This window comes from Megachile rotundata, chromosome 6 (genome assembly GCF_050947335.1).
Source record: "Megachile rotundata isolate GNS110a chromosome 6, iyMegRotu1, whole genome shotgun sequence".
Classification (NCBI taxonomy): domain Eukaryota; kingdom Metazoa; phylum Arthropoda; class Insecta; order Hymenoptera; family Megachilidae; genus Megachile; species Megachile rotundata.
The window spans coordinates 3,458,382-3,482,516 of NC_134988.1; the positions used below are offsets into that span (position 1 = coordinate 3,458,382).

The following is a 24,135-nucleotide window of genomic DNA, read 5'->3' on the forward strand; positions in this document are numbered from 1 at the left end:
CTACAGTGTATAATTTTTCTCTGGACAAAACTACCGTGACTCTACAACCAGCCTGTTCCGTATCCTTGCTAGGATAGTACTAGCGAATAACCCGTGACCGGCTGACTCGAGAAAATTCGGCCAATCGCGATACTATTGCTACTCGCAGCATTTACTGCCGGGGTGGAATTAGACACACAAATGTGGTGGAATATTCAAACAAAATACGGGCTTATATTATGAGAAGTTACCATCATTGAAGATTTTCTACACCAAATGGAATTTGGTAACCTCAGTAGAAATCAAAAGCTACCTACATCACCGACCATTGTGACAGCCAAATACAGAACTGTCCAAGCGACCAGTACGGACCACAGCTATGACGCAAATTAGAAGGAATGAATCAGTACAGCGACTTTCTGAAGGCATCAATAGGAAACATCCCGACGGAACAATATCTCGGAACAATATCACTCGAAGGCGACTCACTTTTATAGGTACTGATTGCAGCCTAGGAACGACTAAAATGTCTAAGCGATTCCTTAAACATACCAATGCAGTTATGAATGCGGTAAAAGCACCAACGAGTGATGAAGCGATGCCAATCTTGGCTCGCGACATTGGCGAACAACAGCCAACCGCTAGACCACCACGGAGCTCTCCGGCTCGAAGAACCTTTCAAAGGAAACGAGTAGATGAGATGCGTCGAGATCGAGGCGTTATTATATACGCTGAGTTATTAAAAGCGTTGCGCGAGAAACTCCTTCCTGGAGTAAAGAATGAACAGACCGCCGCTGAGCGACTTGAGTCCATACACACCCTATAACATTATGTACTACAAATAGAAGCGTAGGGTTTGGATCTGTCTCAGTTTTCCTTTCTATGATTGATTTGAGAAATATTCCTGTAAGAGGCAACGTCATCCAATTCTATAGGATTTCACTTGCCTTATTTGAATCTAAAGTTCAACAACGCCAGCATGCAGACGCTATAGGATTAGCCCTGCGCGTGGGCGAGGGGCATTACATCGAACGAATGCCGCGCTTCTGCCGGTTTCTCATGATGTGGACCTACGGGTCTGGTGCTTTCTAGCTGTTAGGTGGGAGCCCTTGCCTCCAAGGGTGGCCCAGCCAGGCGGAGCGGTTCGGCGCCTAGTACCCTCCGAGGAGGGCTAGTTCGCTCCGGTCTGGTCCCCATTATCGGGGTTTCATGGTAGGCAGTGTGAGATATCCCCTGTGGAATGGGGTCAGTGGTATGTCGTCGTCTGCGATTGGCCGGTTCTACGGTCGACTGTAGGATGTAAGGCTGAATGCCCGGTTCGTAAGTCGTAGACATGTCACTGAGTACACAGGTGCCGCTGGCATAACGTGTAACGACTCTGGAACCTAGGTTCAGATTTTAACAGCGCTAGTGAGGTAAAGATTCACTCATTGGGGCTTGTATCGAGTGGCAAGACTGGATCAAACCACGTACAATGTTCAAAAATATTTTTCTAACCTGGGTCATGAACCCCCCTGAAGAAATAAGCCCTCTCTACAAGGCCATCATAGATCAAGTCAAAATGGTCCTTATCAATTTTGGCCTGAAATCCATTCTAATGATGGAGGCCTTTATAGCCTCACATAATCGATCTCTAGAACTGGCTCCTGTGGCGAGTCAAGCTAAAGAAATGTTGAACAAATTAAAAGAGCTAAGGGAATTGCATGGTGACAAATTTCCATTTACTAAGCTAATAACGTTGGAGCGTGCTGACGAGTTAAATCACAGAAATTATCCCGACTTATACTATGCAGCCATTAGTACTGCAATTCATGACAAAGCACTAGGTCTTCCAAGGAGATATCGAATGACAGACGTGCAAACCTCGATCCAAAAATCCTTGATTGAAACATATGCAGATAAGGCGCCTCGTAAAAGGAGAAGAATAGATAACCAAACAAAGGAAATTCTCAAAGAAACAGGATATCCTATAGATAATGAGGAAAGTGGGAGCGACGAGGAGGAACCAAGAAGAAACGACAATGGAATGTGACAAAGAGGGCTTGAAGATTCCGGAAAAGCTCCTCCTGAAGGATAAATGAAGGTATATAAACAGAAGCGCCCGGTAAGACACGTTAGAACGTCTAACACAAGTTCATGAACGAACAAGCGAAGCAAAATTTTGGAGTCTTTGTCCACATAATCACAGAAGTATGGAATTATAATGATCTAACATAAGTATTCAACAGTTATTATTGATAGTCGATAAAGTAGAGTCCGACTGACGAACAATGGGTGTCGCTGCTAACATCGCGATACCGATCTTTGTGCGTATGTAACCAGTCCTCTGCGAGCACGCGTCACGAAACCACGTATTATTTCCACATGTATTAATTATTTTCTAAAATATATTTTTGTGCATTCATATTATACTGCGTTTAATGTTCCAACAATTATTATACGTCATATTTAATTACATCGTCATCAATCACCACAGAACCAATTGTACGCAATGTCTGACATGAGGAGCAAGCATATGCGAAGTGGACGATGATATCGCGACCCACACAAACTGGAATGGACCTGGACCATCCACCCGCAGCTCCATCCACTCTCCGGACCATCGAGGCAGGAAGCTGGAGATCCCCTCAGGGCGGGAAGTACCGCCAAGGAACCGGGGTCCAAGCTAGGGCCTCAAGAAAGGACCAACGAACCCAAACTCCGTTGGGGGGTGTCGGTGCGAGTCGCCCCGTACGGAGGAAAGCAGCGGAGCATCCCCCGGGCGACGAGTATCCACAATCACCTATACGAGCGGAGGCGGATATGTCGTGGGAGGTGATCCCGGAGGTGGAGGACCTGGTCATCGAGATCCCTGCCATGGACCCTCAAGACTCCTTGGGGTTATTATGTTTAACTGAGCGCGCGATAGACGCTTTCTTCGAATAAGAATAGTTATATATGTTAGTGATAAGGTGTTTGTGACTGTGTGACGTTTATTTTCTTTCGCGGTATAACATTAAACATTTTTTATTTTCCGTTATTTTCTACGGCAGACAGTTAAGTGTTTTATTTTACTCTTTTGCGTTAAAAAAAAAAGTGAACAGTTTCGTTTTGTGTTGAAGACTGAACAAATACTTTAATTTCTCTTCTGTAACAAACTCTTTGCGTTTAATTATGGTTAAGAACTATGGACAATTTCAGTTTTGTTGACGATGGACAATTTCAATTTTCTTTTCTTTTCATTAATTAACAATGTAAGTTTTCTTTTCGTTGCGTTTAATCAAGAACATTTGCGTTTACTTAAAAAGACGAACAATGAACATTATTTTGCGCTATTTTGTCAGAGCCGAAGGCGATATGCCTAATTATTTTGTTAAAATTTTGAGTTCTCTTTATATACGAGTGTAATGCTAGTCAGCTAAAATGTGATAAATGTGTACTAAGGAAGCGAAAATATAATCGATTTTTATTTTAATCGATTATTTTTTTCTTATTATCAATATCTTGTAATCGATTTTATTAATGGTAAACATCGATTTTTAATAAATCGACTATATGAATTACACATTTCAAACCGATTTTTGTAAATAGTGCCATGTGTGTGACAGATGAAAAAATGGTAAGTAAGTTTACTAAATGTGAACAAGTCGATAAAAAACAGCGCCATCTTTACGTACTAATATATAATAAGTTGTGATCCTTTTTGGCTTTATTTTTTTCTTTAAAGTTTTGAAGTGTCAAAATAATTGTTGTTAACCATAAAAATGTCTTTCACTGGCAAAATACCCAGAAGTTACTGGCGGAAGCATTTTGTAATGAAGAAGGATAATGCCACTGCAAAATGTAAATACTGTCCGAAAGACTTGAAAACGTGTAATAATACTATAAACTTGAAACAGCACATGGGAAGGAAACGTTCCGCTGTCTTACAAGCTGAAGAGGTAACACTAATCATTCGATGTAATAGTTATTATTTATTATGGTCCTTATGACAGCAAAATTATGAAATTTATATAATGAATTACATTTTATATGCTTTAATTGTAAACACTTAAGCCAAATGACAATAAATTTTTATACTCCATTGCTTACTTTAGTGTACCTTATTATTTTAGAGGTTAATGTAGCATTTATGATTGTGAAACTCTTTATTTGATTCCGAAATCGAGAATGCATGTTATAAAAATTTTCTCAGATATCATTTATTTTAAAAAAATTATTGCAGATAGAAATTTTGATGAAGTAATGAAAATATTTTTAATTTTATTTTATTTTTATTTTTATCGCTGCAGAATTCACATAAAGTTGATATTCGGGATACTACCAAGTTGGGGCATAATAATTCATTAGTGCAATCCTCATCAACAGAAAGTGAGGCTTCACCTTCAACGCCAAAACGGGCTAGATAAATTATCGGAGCTGTTTTTTCGAGAATTTCAGCATACGCTTCAGATAGCGATAAAAATAAACAAATAACTCAAAACATTGCAGAAATGATATGCCGGGACAGTCTTCCTTAGAGTATAGTAGAAGGAATAGGATTTAAAAAGTTAATGAAGACTGTGGCTCGTTTGTACAAGGTTCCGTATCGTAAAACTATCACAGATCTTATCGACACTAAATATGAAGAAAAAAAATCCTTATCAAACAAAAGTTACGATCTATTAAAAACGTCTGTCTCACAATAGATGAATGGATATGCAGTTAAGAAGTTTTTTAGGTGTGATAGTGCACTTTATAGAAAACTTTGAAACGAAATCAATGAACATCGCATGTGAACCACTTCATGACAACCATACAGGAGAATATTTATTAGAAATGATTCTTAAAGTATGTGAAGATTGGGATTTGTCTCATGAAAAAAGTGCTATTACTGATAATGACAGTAACATAGTTAAAGCTATTGAAATTACTTTTGGTCGAGTAAAACATATTCTATGCTTAACACATACACTGAATTTAGTGGTCGAAAATTCTGTGAATTCCTCTGATGTTAAACTTTTTTTGGATAAAGTCCGAAAAATCGTGACTTGGTTCCACCAAAGTGGTGTAGGCGTCAAAGAATTGCGACAAATGCAAATGCAGCAAGTGTTGCCGAAGGAAAATTGAAGCATTTGGTTAGAGACGTATCTACAAGATGGTACTCACAATTATTCATGATTGAACGTTTTGTGTTAATGAGCAGTCGAATAGGATCTATTTTGGCAAACCATCTGAATGCACCCCAAATGCTTCAAGCAAACGAAATTGTTGTGCTGAATGAAATTGGAAAAGTTTTAAAGCCTTTTCACAATGTCACTGAAGAAATGAGCGCAGAAAAATATGTGACAGCTAGTAAAGCCGTACCTATTATCAAGTGTTTAAAAATTTTATTAGATGCAATAACGATAACCAGTGATTTGGCAAACCAATTGAAATATTCACTGCAAACGGAATTAAGTAAAAGATTTGAAAACATCCAAGAAGTTCACCTTTTCTCGGTCGCAACATTTTTGGATCCTAGATTCAAAAAAATTCATTTAGATGAGCCATTATCCTTGTCAAAAACAATTAATTATATCAACCGATGTTTGAGTTTGTACACCAAAAATGATGATATTCTAGCAGTGATCCATTCTGAATCATCTGTTTCATCAAAAGTGGCCGTCGACGGACAAGACATATGGCAGGTACACCATGAAAAAATAATGGCAGCTAACACGTCAATGACCAAAAATAAAGAATTAGACTCATATATTGCGGCACCGTTATCAAATCTTAAGGTAAACCCTCTCGATGTATGGAAAAGCTCTGAAGGAACGTTCCTAAAATTAACCGCCTTGGCTCTGAAACACCTCTCAGTCAGTGATGGCCACTTCTGTACCAGCTGAAAGGTTATTTTCTAAAGCAGGAAATATTGTCAGGAAAACTCGAAACCGTATTTTAGAAAAGGGATTACCAAAATTATCTTTAAACTCTTTAACTGAAGACGTATAGCAATAATTTCTTTAAGTTTTCTTAAATATTTTGATTCAAAGTTTGAAGAAAACTTTACTTTCCTTTTTAATTTTGATACCCAACAATTACATACTACACATTTGTGGCAATTATTTAAATAATTATTTTAGTTTTTTTATTATTTAAACTCAAAGTTTAAAGAAAAACTTATTGTGTTTTTTAGTTTTAAGAACAAACGATTTTCGTTTTATTTATTATTAATACTCATTAGTTAATTTAATTTTTAATTTAGTCAAATGTTAAACGATATACTGAACATTTGTGACAATAATAATTCATATTAGTTTTTTTTATTGTCTAAACTTAAATTGTAGAGAATGATTTGTTTTGTATTTTAGTTTTGAGACAAAACAATTGTCATTATATTTCTTGCTCTTATTGTTTTGTACTATTTTTACCGTAATAAAATATTTAAGAGTACTAAAAATTTGTATATGAATAATTCGAATCTGTATTAATAATCTAAAAGTCGTCCTTTTAGTTATTTTTTCATACTTATTATCTTAAATGATTTTCATTCGAATCAATTGTTCATAATATACTTTCACTAATATATCGAGTAGGTATTTATTCGTATAAAAAAATCGAAGTATGTTCAGAAATCGATTATTTTTTCAAAAATCGATTTTTTGCAAATCAATTTATCTTGAAACAAAAAAAAATCGATTAAGTAAGACACATGCTAATGCAAGCAAAGGAAAAGATTGTAACTTTCTTATTTCTTACTATTTTTTCATGAAACTTTTATTGTTGCATTTGTCTAGATTTCCTGATTAAAATAACACCAAACATGATATAATTACATTAACAATTGCGTGTGTAATGAGTGATTAAAGTTTTTAACATAAAAGAGGACGGCGAATGGAAAAGAAAGAGAAGCAGAAGGTTGACGCGTTCGGCAAACATGAAACACTCGTGCGTCTTCTGTCTTTTAAATTCAAAAAACAAAATTCTTTATTTTTGGGACTTCATCAATGAAGCTTTGATTATCGTATTCGTCTCATTTTTCTGATTAAAATGGTACCAAACACGGTATAATTAAAATCATAATTACTTGTATAGCAAGCCTTTAGGAGGAATTCGCACCTCTACCGCAAATGTTACATCCCAAACTTTTATGGCTTGTTACATAAGTAATTACAATCGTAATCATATCGTGTTTGATGTCATTTTAATCAGAAAAATGAGACAAATACGATGGTAAAAGTTCCAAAGACGAAACACCAGAAATAAAGAATTTTAATTTTTAAATTTAAAAGACAGAACACGCACGAGTCTTTCATATTTGCTGAACGTTCGAAACTCTATCCCTCCTTGTCTTTTGTATCACTGTCTCTTTCTACGTTCGGCACACTACAAAAAATGTAGGACCTCTACCGGAAATGTCACAATCGAGACCGGCAAAAGTAACATTTACGGAGTGAATACTGTACAGACAACCGACCGGAGGAATTCGAAAATTCAGTTATGTTTTGTTGTACAAAATTAGACATTATTGCAATCGTTGTGAAAATGTGGTGGCATTTAAATGTTCTTGGTGCAAAGAATATTTATGTTTTAAACACCTTTTTATAGAATTTCATTATTGCGACAATTATATAGATTAATCATTACACATTGCAATCCCTATCATTTTTCATAAACTTATTTACTAGCAGGATTCTACAACACAATCGGCTCTTTTTAGAGCTACCATAAGTTTAACACAAGGAATGGTCTCCTTTCAATTTCTTAAAAATCTCAAAGGTTCCAAAAGTTCCAAATAATGTATTTGGACTGAAGGTTTTATGGACGCAAAAATACAAAAACAGTATAGGCCATAAAAGCCAATGTTCTTTGCAACGGTAATTAGAACCGCGTCACACTCATACCTGCTGCGCTTTTATGGCCTATACTGTTTTTGTATTTTTGTTATTGGGGCATCGGTCAACGGCATATCGCGAGGTATGCAATATCTCTTTAGAATGTTCTTAAAGTTCAGAAAAGTTCGGAACGTTTTAAAAGATTGTAGAAATTATTATATTTTTAACAAATCAAGCCCGATTGTCCCTCATCACAGGAGGTAATTTAAAATTATATATTTAAAAATCATTGCTATAAACAAAATATTCCAAAAATACGTATCCTTTATTTTTGTCCATAGTTTACGTATAAAAAGTTGCAAGAAAATAAATCAACATTTAGTGCAAAAATTTAAACAAAAATTATAAATTTTCAAAATATTATTTAAACAAATAAGTTTATCCAAATTTTTGTATGCATAAAAATTCCTTATTTAAAAACCAACATTTAACAAAAAAGCATCTAGTTATTTCCTTTAATTCCGAAGATATTCCCAAAAATATGATTTCAACCCCTAACTTCGAGATCTATTTTCATCCCTTCAATATGAACGAATGCTGATAAAAAAATACGTATTAAATATTTTCTTGAGAACTATCTTTCACATAAGTTTCATTAAAATTGGTGTGTCCCGGTTCGACATGTTTCCTTGTTAGTTCCAGAATCGTTACATATTCACAAAGAAGAAGTAGACAAATGAAAGAATTATTTGATAATGGCATCCTTGAACCCTCCACTTCACTATCTAGGGTGTTTGGCTACTGGTGAGCATAATTTCAGGAAGAGGTAGCTGAGGCGCTACTGAACAACTTTTTCTTTTACCAAAATGTTGACTCAATCTTAATTTTTGAATTATTAACGAAAAACACTAACCAATCAAAGTGTGAAATTAGCGCGCAGCCAAACGCGAGAACATCCACTTCGAACCTAATGATTTTGAATGCCTGAGCGTGATCATGAACAAGCATGTTTTCACCGTAACTACTACCCCCTGAAATTATACCCACCAGTAACTAAACACCTCGTATATAAAAAAAATTATAATTAATATGAAATACCTAAATAATCAATATAATAAATTCTTTTCTTTGGGAAATAGCGGAATAAATAATTATTACCCACCTCATTCAAATGGAAGAAGAAATTCAAATTGGCGAGCATGCGCATTACAATAAAATAAAATTCCAAAAGCGACCGTGTATTGCAAGCAGAAGAAAATTTTCTTAAAGAAAAGAAAGAAAGAAAACGAAGGGAAGTATGGAGAGTAACCGAAAAGCGAAAAATATACTTTTAACTGCACGAGTTTAAGAGGAATCGGTGAACTTGTTTTTATTGATAACACTGTCCAACAAATTTAAACTTTTTTTATGTTTTTTAATACCCATTGGGTGATCCTTGTAGAGTTTCTCGTCCTGAACAAGAATACGAAAACCGAATTGCTCTATCACTCTCAGTTTTTGCAAAACACGAGCTTTTGTAAAAACACGTGTTTTGGGTAGAAAATGCGATATTGCGAGGAAACTATAAAAGCTAGGACATTCCAATTAATTTTAAAAGATAGAGGAGAGTGTCCCGAATAAATTGGTATATATAATTGTTATATTGCATAATTCTAAATAGCTGTAAATATTCATGAAAGTTTTAAAAACGGCCGTTGTACGCATTTCTTATGTATTATTTTTGCATTTTTAGAAAAAGTTATTTATGTAGCGCGAATACGCTATACAGTATCGAATTCTATAGACATTTGTGATGAAGAAACTATGCGGGGTAAATGTTGTAGCTGTATGCAATTCCAGAAAATCGAAAAAATATCTGCCGGGAGCACGTGCGCGGTGTTTTGCCGCCAGGCGGCCATAGCTCGCTTTCCTCGCCAAATCAGTGCCGTGGCTACGCGCAACCAGCATCAATGATGGGGTTTAATATACATACACTTTCCATATTTACAATGTTTAATTTTTTTTAGTATTATTATTTCATACTTTGTTATTATTCGATATTATTTTTAGCTACCAACGATACAATTATAAAATATTATAACTCAAAATTTAAGAATCAAATGATTGAAGACAGTTTTGAAATCTGTTTATAATATAGAAAAACTTTCTATTGTATACATTTTATTTTTTACTGGACAAATACACCTATTTATACATCTTAGAAAATTGTGGCGTCGATAAGCGGCTGCCACGTCCCTGCAATATTTATATTTAGTCTAGCTTTAAGAATTTTCGTGGGAATGAAATGGGTAAATGAGTTGTTTGCCTGAACGAGTCAGAGTGAATGCTGCGTAGTGTTTGCGAGAGGATGTTTGGATGATCGGTTCGAGTGTCGCGTTGGGTGTCCGAGTTCGAGGAATGCCTGAGAATGTGTGTATCGTTGATTGGTTTAGAGTGAAAGCGATTCAATTTGGAAGAAGAGAGAATGATTCCGGGTTAGAATGTGTGTCGGGGTGCGTGGGGATGAGAGTTTTTCGTGCGAGAATCAGTTCATCACTGTTAGCCGAAGCGAATGATCGAAGACCATCTTTGTTAGTAAAGTTCGAAAGTTCAAGGACAAAAATAGAGTTATTATTTTCCCTGTACGCGTCCTTATCCCATAAAATAATTTTAAAAAAAGAGTGGAAAATGTTGGAATATCACGATATGTCATTAGATGTCGTGAATTAACAAGATCGTTATTCATTTGCTAATACAGTCGCCCATTTTGGCGCCAGTGTGAGTGAAGAGGCTAAACGATAAAGATATAACATAAAACATAATATTACGAATAAACGGTCGAGAAAAGTATTGTTGATGGAATGGAATAAAATAATAATAACTATGATCAGAAACCTTTACTCCCTCCAAAAACGGAGCACCATCCTCTTTCGCAATATAGTATTAAAACAGATTTTGATGAACGATAATTCTGAAAATTTACCTACAACATATCGTGAAAATAAATTCTACACATACCCAATATCTCATAAAAACATATTGGATTATTATTTCATAATAACATCAAAATAACTGAATAAAATTGATATATATGTCAAAATGAAAATTTGCAAATTCTCTTGATAAATCCTGCTGTTCAACAATAGAAAGTCCATACGCCAGTCGATAGCATATCCAAAGAAAACACCTCACTCCAAGTTTCAGTTTCCTATCTTATCCGTGAGGTTAATACACGGGAAAAATCGAAATTCCGGTTTTTGGCACATATTTCCTACCTAATTTTATACAAAAATTCTGAAACATTAAAGCCCATACAGCGCATATTATAGAATTTTTTCAAAATTTTTTATCGTAAACTATAGTTGTAAAAAATAAAAAACTGCAACAAAATCGGAAAAATCATGATTTTTTATTGAATATGTCGGAACTTTGCTTTCATATTATTGTGGTAATAACATATCGGCATGACAAATATTCCCTAATTTTTTCAGATTTTTCGATAAGGCGCACTGTAGTTAAAAAAAAAAAATTGCAACCTTTAAATATATTCATACATTTATTTAAAAAAGTACTTTCTGCTTGGAATTTGCATACCTTCTTTTTTCATTACATTTATTAAGTAATCCTAAATAGATTCACATTCGTGTTTGAATTATATACACTGCTCAAAAGAAATATGGCATAGAAAAATTTTAGGCAAAAATTGGCCAAATTCGACTGATGATAACTCCGTGAAAAATCATCGCAAAGTTATGCTCTTTTTTTTTAAATTAAAGCTTGAGATCTCTACTTTAAGACCCTGTAGTTTGATTTTAGATTTGATGCATCCCTACCACAATAACACCGTAAATGTGAGGTCATGTTTGCAATATTGAAAATTACAAAGTTTGACGAAATGCATGGACTTGCCACATTTTTTTGGGGCGATACTGTTTACAGCAGCATAAAGTACAAACCTTTATCTTTAATTTCCAGTATGTGAAAAACCGCTACCATTTTTTTCTGCAAAGATACAGAACTTTAAAGAAACCCTTGCATTTATGGTATATACCGCCGCCATTAGCATTACCCGATGTGCAGGTCGGAGAGGTTGCTGGACAGATTTTGCACATTATATGGCTCTGACAGGAGCCTTTTCTGTGTGTATTTGTGTGTGAGAATCTGTGTGTGTGTATGAATTATCATCGAGAAGCCTCGTTGAGAATCATTCTCGAATTTTGCAGTCCCAATTCAATTTGATTGCTTCCATATTCTGCAGTAAGTCCAAATTTGAACCCTATAGAAATTTAACAAGACAACCTACCAATCTGTAAGATCTATCGCAAGTCTTAACTGAAATTTGGAATGACATTCCACAGGAAGAAATTAGGGCTTGCATTAACATGAGTAATCGACTGCAAGGGATAATTCAACAACGCGGTGGAAACACGCGTTATTAGAATTCAAACATACAGACACACAGATACTCACACACAAAAAGGCTCTTGTCAGAGGCATATGATGCGCAAAATCTGTCCAGCAACCTCTCCGAGGTGCATATCGGGTAATGCTAATGTCGGCGGTATATGCTATAAATGCAAGGGTTTCTTTAAAGTTCTGTATCTTTGCAGAAAAAAATGGTAGCGGTTTTTCACATACTGGAAATTAAAGATAAAGGTTTGTACTTTATGCTCCTGTAAACAGTATCGCCAAAAAAAAATGTGGCAAGTCCATGCATTTCGTCAAACTTTGTAATTATCAATATATCAAACATGACCTCCCATTTACAGTGTTATTGTCGTAGAGATGCATCAAATCTAAAATCGACCTACAGGGTCTTAAAGTAGAGATCTCAAGCTTTAATTTAAAAAAAAGAGCATAACTTTGCGATGATTTTTCACGGAGTTATCATCAGTCAAATTTGGCCAATTTTTGCCTAAATTTTTTCTATGCCATATTTCTTTTGAGCAGTGTATTAGTTAAAGAAACAAAATCCATTTATTAAATAATTTTATATCTTAACTGGTTATATTCTGGAAAGTAGAAGAGGTCAGGGTCCTGCCCCGTAATCGCTACGTGTATTTTGGTTGCAAGTTTGCACCTTGCTGGACTTTTTTTATGTTATTTGTCATTTTTTTCTTTTGTAATAATTTTAATATACGTTAAAATATTTTTGAATTATCGTTGTACATTTCTATATCCGGAGGGTAAAATAAAACTGTATATAATAAAATATACCCTAGACAAATAGGCCAAAAACCGGAATTTCGATTTCTCCCTTTTACTAAATCCACAGATCAGAAAAGTGGATAAAATGTTTTTTTTTAATATGCTATCAATTGATGTATTGGATGTTTCATTTGGCTCAAGGGCATTTTGGCTATCATTGGCATCTTATTTGGCTAGATCTTTTGATGAAAAGCCGCAAAATAGTCATCAATGTCTTAATGTATTTGCTTATACAAAAAGGCAGTTGTAAAAAAGTAAAATACTTCAGCCCACATTTTTTATAACTATACTTATTAACTTTCTTTTAAACCCAGAACTTCTCAAAATTACATGGTGCAGGTCGTTCTAAAGGAACACATTCAATACTTTCATTTAAAGGAAATTTACTATTATGATACAAGACACAGCCTCTACAAGTCCTATGGGCCTCAGTATTTTGTGAAAATATTATTGCAACACAGGAAATATAATTGATTTCAAGCCAAGTAGATAGGAATCTACCATGATAAAGACAATTTTCTTTCTAAGTAATTCAATAATTCAATAATCATATGAAGAATTAACCCCTTGCTATACTTTGACGAGTCTGACTTGTGATATACTCATAGTTTAAATGTAACAAAATCTTATTACAATTTTCAATGTGCTTTAATCTAAGGTTTAAATCCAATTTTTACTTGTATAGTTAAACAGCATTGAATACAAAATTGGTACAACACTTTAACTTTCTTTATTTGTTTTAAAAGTATAATAGTGAAGAATTAGTGCTTCCTGACACATTTGACAAATAAATTGTACAACAAGATGTTAATATAAGCAATAAACTTATCTTTTCAAAAATGTATAAACTATTGGGAAATCTTTGTGTCAATTTTCATAAATCTTGATATACTCCATGCAGTATTTGACACATGCATAAAATTTGTGGTTTAGTGACTAACCTTGTATCAGTTGGCATTCATACCTCAGTAGACCAAATGAATTTTATATCTAGTGGCACAAACAACCCAGTTGATTTAGGATCCATCAGAATCAGTAAGATTGAAATCCTTCATGTATCAGCAATAAATGATGTCAAGTCCATACTGTTGCCTAGGCACCTTCGACACAATAGAATATATTTAGAAACAACAAATTTACATCAATACTACATCTTATGCTTTTTATAAAAAATATAAAAAATACATACCAATTTGCATTTCCATTAGAACAGCATTATTTTGTCTCTAGTTCAAGAGAGTAGAATTGTATAGTATCAAAAACCAAATTTTGGTTTTTGCGAGTGGACACCTGCCATTAAATAAGATTCTAAATATAGTTAGAAACTATTTTGACACTATCTTTGTTAGTTGTAATGATTCGATAATTTATATTAATGCCTTACCAAATTTTTATAACGATTATGTTCACCAATATAAAGATATCGCGGCAGAAATCGAGTTCTACCACGCCATTCGTATACTGCACAAACCTAAATTTATTAAAATATCAGCAAGAAAGAATTGTTTGAAAACAAGAAAGTTACTAAAATTTATGAAAAAACTGTTTTGATACCTGACGACTTCTACTCGCTGCTCTTTGATAGCTTCTGCGTTGTTTATAGAAAATGGACATGGTACGACAATGAAATGGCTCTGAAAAAAGGCACATAAAAAATACGCAATGTCAACTGAAATAGACCATTCAATTTATTTACAAACCTTATTGTAGTTTAATTAATTCCAAATTTACGAAATATCATTTCGTAAATATGCCGTAACTCCTTCAAATTACTATAAATCTCACTGAATTTCTGTTTAAAATGAAAAAAATGAATAAATATATTATTGCAGAATTAGAAACATGAACTCAACGACACTTCTCGGCAACTTTCCCGCGAAGCTTGACAAACGCAAATGAAACAGTTCAAAGTAGCAAGACTATGCCGGCTCGTGAAACTCGCCTAACTTCAATACATTCCCCTCCACTCGGCGTTGTCGGTTATACACACAGTGGCTATAATATACGAACCCGAGAAAGGAAAAAAATGGATGATCAAATATAGATATTTAAAAATTTGCATATTTAAAAATTTAAAAGTTTGAGAACATGGAAATTTATAAATTTGGAAATTTTGGAATGTAATAACTTGCAAAAGAAACTTCGGAATTTGTGAATGTAGACAGCTGTAAATTTGGACGTACCGTATTTGAGAAGGTATAAATTTTCAAATTTGGGAATTTGTAAGTTTAAAAATTTTAAAATAGAAATAGAATAAGTATATAATATATTATATATAATAAGGTTAACAAAATTTGAAAATTTGAAAATGGGACAATTAAAAATTTTAAACTGTAGAATTGAGAGGTTAAAACATTTGGGAACTCCAACTAGAGTCTGGAAATTGAATACTTGTGAATCTGAACATTTAAGAAACTATATACTGTGAATTTAAAAATTGAAAAATTGTTAATGTGTTTAAATTTACAAATGTAATAATTTAATAATTCTAGTAGTTAAGAAATTGTGAATTTACAAATTTGGAAATTTGGAAATTTGGAAATTTAGAAATTTAAGTATTTAGAAGTATGAGAATTTAGAAGAGCATTTTAGGAATTCGTCAATTAGAAAATATTGATCACTGAGTATACAGGTTTGGCGCGAAGAATATTCTAAGTGCGCATGCGCGAATGATGTTGATTGGCTGGTGTTACAACCAATTACGGTTGATATACACATGACGGATAAAAACTCATTATACTGTAAACAAGGATAACATTCGTTCAACAGAAATTTGAAAATTGTAGCTTTTTGATTGGCTAGTTTTCTGAAAATTTCAACAAATCACTGACGGAATTAATTGCGCGCAAATTGAAATGTATTTTTAAATATTATTCATAATAAATGAATTGATTGTTTATTATTTGAATTTTAGTCCGATCTTGTATGCAAGGTAAGGCAATAATTATTAACTCCCTAAATATTTTCGAATCCATCAGATCCGAGGAAAAATCAGTAAAACCAAAATTGTACGGTAGAGGTCTGCTATATAACAATAATAATTTTTTGTTTATGTGGCGGCACTTCGGAAATGTGAATGTCATCTCTGTTTTTTTAACTAGAACGATATGTTATTCATAGTCTGTGTTAAGCCAATTGCAATGGAAAATAATTTACTTTCAGAAAATGATCGAATACTTCCTTGCCGTCTCTGGTTGTTGATAATACTTCATCCTGCCTTCGTAATCTCTTGTTATGGTTTGTTAAATAGAAATAAACATTGAATCACAGAATTAGACGAAAGCAGCATCATGTTTCACCCATGAAAACCAAGAAACACCGTGTTGGAGGTCCCAACCATATGCTTCGCAAAATACTTTCTTTACCATGCTGTTCCTATTTCCTTGTCCTTAACCTTGGGTCCCTTCCTGTCATCAGTCCTAGCCCACTCAAGTACCCATAAATTACCACCTCTCGAAATCCACTTTCTTTCAATATTTTGTCCAATCCCTGTTCTTTTCCTCCACCCTCGTTAAATAGTTTCAACCAATAAGCATTTCCCAAAAGGTTTCTTTTTCACGATTTTTACTCCGTCTCGTTAGAATTCATTCGCAACTCAACCGTGTTAGTTCATAAACTCGTTAGTTAACTGTTGTAAGATATTTATGCGGAAATAAAATTAACTATTTAAAGTTAATCCCGAATTATCTGAATCCGGTTTTCCAACAACCGAGTTAATTTTTATTATAATTTTGAATAAATATATGTTGCATATATCTACATAATATGTTCTATCGCTAAAACAATTGCGCAAGCAAGTTTTCCATTAGAAAAAAAAGAACAACAGAAAAAAGTTTATATACAAATTATTCTCTATTATAATAAGATTTTAAGATATTGAGTTGTAAGGGGCAAACGAGAAATGAAAGAATAGGACTATAAAATAATGTCTGGATTTAATAATCTTCAAAACCAACCGCATCGATGTCCAATCGATATAATACATAATCGATATACTGCTATGCTCACACATTGCATTCATTATACGGTGTCCAAAATAAAAGATGCACAATCATGTTAATATATAAAAAATGTTTACAGAATAAAATACGATTTCCATATCCAACTGAAACGACTGTATCAATTATCGATGCCTGTAATTATTAAATATTTCACAATATAATTCGATACAACTTACTTAAATAGTAATTTTACAAATATTTTTCAACTTATTTAAATGTGTATTAGTCGCATTATTTAATTATCCAAGAAGTATTTAATATATAAAATTCAGATATTCTTAACGTTCCTAATAAAAAATTACTGTATAAAGTAAACATACATATACTAATTATATAATCATATATTATGACACAAATTGACATAACTATTCATGTGATAATTTATCACATTGACGACATATATTCATGAATTCATAAATTTTGCATATTCAGAAATCGATATTTTCAATATTTCGAAAAATATTTTCGAGGTTCGTATCTGACATAGAAATGTCAGCATTTAAGTAAACCATATAGTATTCCTTTGGATGCGAATGTGGACTTCTTTCGGGACGAAAGGAATTCATTATGGCTTCAAGTGGTTCAACGTGTAGTGGACTACACTGTAGTCCATGAAGAGCTCTATACCGCAGGACCTATTGCCTGTTGAGTCTCATACGGATTTGTCCCAACGTAAACATACACGTGTAACGTCCCTGGGGAAACCTTTTTTTTTCTTTTTACCGGCATCATCGCGACAATCTTCTATCCATCGATTAGAATAGTCAATTATCGACCGTAGTTACCAATTATCGACAGTACATTAGGTATCTATTACCATATCTATCAAATTCGACAGTCGGTAATCAATATACAGGGTGTCTCACAACTCGTGTAGGTCCCTGAAATGGGAGGTAGCTGACGTGATTCTAAGCAACATTTTCCTTTGCAAAAATCGGGTTTGCAGCGTCGTTTTCGAGTTATTAACGAAAAACACGGTCCAATCAGAGCGCCGGGATTACGCGCGCCGAGAAGCGAGAGCGAAAGCTTCGAGCCGGTCGCCGGAGTGCGAACGCGATCAACTGAGTTTTCCTCGGAACTCTCTTAACGTCTAATAAGAAGTCTTTACATCGAAACTCAGTTAAATAACAAACAGAATAATTAAAAGTAATGTCCATTTATTCATTCCTCATGAAGGAGAATCGGTATTAGTTATGTGTAATTGATCTAAAGTATGCAAATGGAATTTATTGAATACTGTAATTCGTTATCGACAAGGAATGTGACATTAAATATCGAAATTTATTTGTTTTATTTCCGACAATAATATTGGCCAACGAATTTACGTATTTTAATAGGAAATACTTATTCTGTTTGTAAAAAAAAAAGAGTTTCAATGTGAGATCTAACAAATGTATCAACGTCTCTACTAATTTATAGGAAATTTATTAAAATAAGACTTACCAATTCTTTGAAAATAATCCTGTTTGTTAATAATCCGAGAGTGAAAGTGATGGGGTAATTGCCACTGGGTCGTCCTGCCGATGTTGACCTGTCGCAGACATTGGCACTTTATAACACAGCTGGTGTCACTCACAGGTCACTGCACTGTCTTTATTTCAAAACACTTTTGTTTTCACTTTCACTTTCTGGAGAATCCCTGGTAAAAGGTATTGTCCTTCCCGACGCCTCCGAGAGTGTCCGAAAGGGACCGATTATTTTAATATTGTCCTGGACTGCTCCTGCGATTAATAATAATTCCCCAAGATCCATGTTGAAAACTGCAGGTGCTGTGAAAAGTCCTCAGAATTTAGATTATGCGGCCGTATAAACTTATACGGGTGCATCTCGTTCTCTTGAAGAATTCGATGTACCGCGGAGCGATGCATACTGAAATAAAATACAGAAATGTATTAATAAATGAAGAAGGATACTTTAATATTAACGTTTAAATACTATTAACATTACTTACCCTAAACGGCGAGCGACGTCTCCTATGCTTAGCGTTCCATCTTCATGGAACTCTTTGACTACCTCGCGTTCCTTTTGCACTCGACGTCAATATAAAAAATATAAAATTTTGCGTTAGTCCTTTGCAGAGACATTCCGATGGTTACTGTCCGGCAGCTCTCACGAAAATGCTCACGGGTCAAACATAGCTTTCTTTTCAAAAACCACTCTACCTTTACCCACCCCATGGCTGGATATTTTAACAAAAGTGTGCATATTGTTTGAAAGACTTCCCCGAGTCTGATTGCCATTTTTGAACGTCCGCACGTGTTTTTGGAAACAATCAATTATACGACAGCCGATAGCTGCGAGACTCGAATTCACCTGGATTGCCCATTGTCTCGTTTAGGCTTGACCGTGCAATAAATTGTGCGAAGACGAACTAACGAAAAGCTAATTACCTTAGATGACCCTTTTTACCAGACATTAAACATTCTGGTATAGCACGTACCAGCAGTCGCTTTACAAAACAAAGTTCGGAGTCGTAAAACAGTTCATTTCTCGCACCGACTGCTTTGTGTTTTCGTGCTATCTGGCCAGGTATTGACGAACGGTAGGTGACCAGAGGACAAAAAACCGTGTACAATACCAAAATGTTTAATGTCTGGTAAAAAGGGTCATCTAAGGTAATTAGCTTTTCGTTAGTTCGTCTTCGCACAATTTATTGCACGGTCAAGCCTAAACGAGACAATGGGCAATCCAGGTGAATTCGAGTCTCGCAGCTATCGGCTGTCGTATAATTGATTGTTTCCAAAAACACGTGCGGACGTTCAAAAATGGCAATCAGACTCGGGGAAGTCTTTCAAACAATATGCACACTTTTGTTAAAATATCCAGCCATGGGGTGGGTAAAGGTAGAGTGGTTTTTGAAAAGAAAGCTATGTTTGACCCGTGAGCATTTTCGTGAGAGCTGCCGGACAGTAACCATCGGAATGTCTCTGCAAAGGACTAACGCAAAATTTTATATTTTTTATATTTACGTCGAGTGCAAAAGGAACGCGAGGTAGTCAAAGAGTTCCATGAAGATGGAACGCTAAGCATAGGAGACGTCGCTCGCCGTTTAGGGTAAGTAATGTTAATAGTATTTAAACGTTAATATTAAAGTATCCTTCTTCATTTATTAATACATTTCTGTATTTTATTTCAGTATGCATCGCTCCGCGGTACATCGAATTCTTCAAGAGAACGAGATGCACCCGTATAAGTTTATACGGCCGCATAATCTAAATTCTGAGGACTTTTCACAGCACCTGCAGTTTTCAACATGGATCTTGGGGAATTATTATTAATCGCAGGAGCAGTCCAGGACAATATTAAAATAATCGGTCCCTTTCGGACACTCTCGGAGGCGTCGGGAAGGACAATACCTTTTACCAGGGATTCTCCAGAAAGTGAAAGTGAAAACAAAAGTGTTTTGAAATAAAGACAGTGCAGTGACCTGTGAGTGACACCAGCTGTGTTATAAAGTGCCAATGTCTGCGACAGGTCAACATCGGCAGGACGACCCAGTGGCAATTACCCCATCACTTTCACTCTCGGATTATTAACAAACAGGATTATTTTCAAAGAATTGGTAAGTCTTATTTTAATAAATTTCCTATAAATTAGTAGAGACGTTGATACATTTGTTAGATCTCACATTGAAACTCTTTTTTTTTTACAAACAGAATAAGTATTTCCTATTAAAATACGTAAATTCGTTGGCCAATATTATTGTCGGAAATAAAACAAATAAATTTCGATATTTAATGTCACATTCCTTGTCGATAACGAATTACAGTATTCAATAAATTCCATTTGCATACTTTAGATCAATTACACATAACTAATTCCGATTCTCCTTCATGAGGAATGAATAAATGAACATTACTTTTAATTATTCTGTTTGTTATTTAACTGAGTTTCGATGTAAAGACTTCTTATTAGACGTTAAGAGAGTTCCGAGGAAAACTCAGTTGATCGCGTTCGCACTCCGGCGACCGGCTCGAAGCTTTCGCTCTCGCTTCTCGGCGCGCGTAATCCCGGCGCTCTGATTGGTCCGTGTTTTTCGTTAATAACTCGAAAACGACGCTTCAAACCCGATTTTTGCAAAGGAAAATGTTGCTTAGAATCACGTCAGCTACCTCCCATTTCAAGGACCTACATGAGTTGTGAGACACCCTGTATATTTTCATTTATATTAATTAACTTATGATTTTGATTTAGAGTAGGTAGTATCTTCCATAAAAGTAATTGAATATTGAGTTAGAATAATTAAAACAAGATTATGTATTATTTTATTTTATTTTCTAATAACTAGTTTGTATACGAAATTTCCGTTACGCTATGATGTGCCTACGTGCCGCGATACTCGCCCGAAATCCTTGAGATCAGCGCTAATCCTAGAAAAGGATAGAGTTACTATTTCTATTTACGGCATTTTCAGACATTAAATTAATTAATTGACTAAATCAATTTATATACGTAAAATCAGTCATTACTAAACTACTCATGGCCGGAACCACAATTATTTTCTTCAATTAAAAAGCTGTAAATCGGAATAGATTCGGCTTACATAGAATTCGTACGCAGTTAATTAGAAAAGGACAGAAAATGTATTTTTTGCTAAAACACCGTTATACTCTTATTTTAATACCGATCTGTTAGTCAAAAATTAAAGAGCGACATTTAAAATATAATTAAACCGTTCAATTTTATAATTAATGTATAATAACGAATTTATATGAAAATTTAGATATTCTGACGTCACAGAAATTCCAGGAATTCGGCGAACCTGCGAGTATAAAAGGGCGAGCGAAACCCGTCTAAAATCAGAACAGTTTTCGCAGTCAAGCTAGTTAGAAGTCTCATTGCTAAAATTTGAATTAATAAAAGAATACTGTTCTCACTGAGTGTCATTTCCGTAATCGATTACACCGCGTTAGATAGTAGATAAATCTGTCTAATTTTTGCGAAAGCGTATTTAGGTGCGCTTAGAGAATCTCACTTACGTCGAATTCCTCGCAGCGGTAGATTATAAAGCGCTAATATTAATTAATATCGTCAAAGAACATTTATACAAACCAATCGTACAAATTGAGATAAATTTTGTCATTGCGATAGCTTCAAATGCGAGAATCGAATACGTATAAAAGCGAAGTTAACTTTATCAGAGATCAGAATTAGATACGGTCCAATATAAGGTATTAACCAGCGAGTTCTATATCGTAAATTCACTATTATCTATTACATATTGTTTAATTTGTCAAACTCTATTATTTCTATTATTATTATTATTATATCAAGATCTATTTAGTTCTTTGTTCTAATCAATCATTTATAATCTATATACTTTTCTTTATTTTGTTGTTATTGTTTGTTAGTTTCATTTTCTTATCGTTTTATTGAATAAATCTAATTGTTGAAAGATTTTGACCTGTGGATTTCACTCCTTAACCGCACACCACACGAATCCCACAATCTTTACTTACGAAATCGAGTCGTTTAGGAGTAAAAGCCGCTCTTTATCTTTCAGCGCTTGTAACTAGCTGAACTTAGGTTCCAGGGTTGTTACACATGCACACAACGTAAACACATGCACGTAAACAACGGGCTTGCCGTAAATCGTTCAACTTATATGTATATTTTTCATCGCAGTCCATAACAAATGCAGAACAGATTTTTTTAACCGTTACATGTGCGGGAGTTCTCGAGTGATAGTTACATATCGAATAATCAATTAATTCTTAGATCTGATACGGGGCGAATTAGAAATCGGAATTATCATTCACCGTAGAACCTCATGAGAAGTCTGGTACAATACGGATTATGATCCAGATTGCAAGATATTCGCAAGTTGTACCATCGCATCATCGTGATTTCATAGATCACGCACAATATTATCGAATGAGACACAGCCCTTCTCGGAATTATTCTGTCTCCTTTCAAACCGAATCGCTTTCATTCTAAACTAAGCATTCAGTGACTCGCGTTTTTCTCAGGCATTCCTCGAACACGATCACCCAACGCGAGACTCGAAGCGATCGTCTAAACATCCTCTCACAAAATACTACGCAGTACTCTTAATCTTATCGACCCCACACATGTATAATGTAACCTAGCCGAGTGAAATACTAAATTCCTTGAATAGGCCGACTCTGATAATTAGAGCTGACGCAGGTTTACACTTTGGTATCCGAATCTTACAACGAATAATCATCATGAGCAATCGCATACAAATCATACACACTATGTTAAAGTAACGAATAAACGTATATTTCAAAGGGTATAATTCGAGCCAATAAATAATTGTCATTTTTTAGGTTCAATTTCTGTTTAATTTATTTTTTGATTCGCCCTTCTTAATCATATCCAAACAACAATTTGAAAAACGAAATTTCTCCACCGTAAAAAGATTTCGACGATACAGTGCTAATACGTAATTAAATCCAGATCATTAACTGGCAATGAGACATTTACCTTATCTACTCTACGAAGAGTACCTATACTTCGTATGCCTTCGTATTAACGATTTTTATGTCATCTTATACTTCGTAGCATACATAACCTCTCATAGCATTTTTTGAGAAATAAAATTTTGTTGTCTCATAGCACACATAGATTGATTGCCGAAATTCTATGGCACATTAACAAAAATAACGTATTTTTGTGCTAAGTTTACTAAAAAAGTGTGCTAACATTTTATTACAAAAAATAGGAGAAATAAGAAACAGAAAATGGAACTGTGGTACAATGATATAAATTCTGAATTGCCGCAATACGCCAATTCGCCATGGAATTTAAATACTGTCAAAAGCATTTTTTATTAATTTATAAAACAAAAATACTTTTTTTATTTCTTTTACAAAGTTATTACAAAGAATACAATTAATTACATTTTTTTCTACTGTACACTGAATAACATCACAAGAAAATACAATGCGGATGATTTGTAAAGTATTAAATATAAAATCTGAATTTGACAACTTTCCTGGGGTATTCACGTGTTAAGAGATTTGAGTATTATGTTTATTGACAAAACGCCAAAACACTTTTTTCTACGACTTATTATTCAATCGAATATGAGAGCAAACGCAGAGGAATGATAAAAGTGCGGCTGCTATCTTGAATAGATGTGTAAATATCTTCTTTTAACACTGAGATCTTCACTTAGGAAACACATAGAATTGTAAACACACTTGTGACAGAAATATGTTTCTATT

At 34.3% G+C, this 24,135-nt stretch overlaps 1 long non-coding RNA gene and 1 pseudogene across 1 annotated transcript in view; one reads left to right on the forward strand and one right to left on the reverse strand.

The window, feature by feature from the left end:
- The window catches only part of LOC105663161 (uncharacterized), a 62,015-nt gene extending 47,150 nt beyond the window's left edge, over positions 1–14,865 (reverse strand). The window contains exons 1-5 of the long non-coding RNA XR_001096646.2: positions 14,645–14,865; positions 14,499–14,578; positions 14,329–14,415; positions 14,134–14,234; positions 13,886–14,044 (exon numbers count right to left, since the gene is read on the reverse strand). This is a non-coding gene — a long non-coding RNA (uncharacterized LOC105663161). The remainder of the gene's footprint in view (positions 1–13,885; positions 14,045–14,133; positions 14,235–14,328; positions 14,416–14,498; positions 14,579–14,644) is intronic.
- LOC143264657 (uncharacterized) lies at positions 3,464–4,646 on the forward strand (annotated as a pseudogene).
- Positions 14,866–24,135: the final 9,270 nt, after the last annotated feature.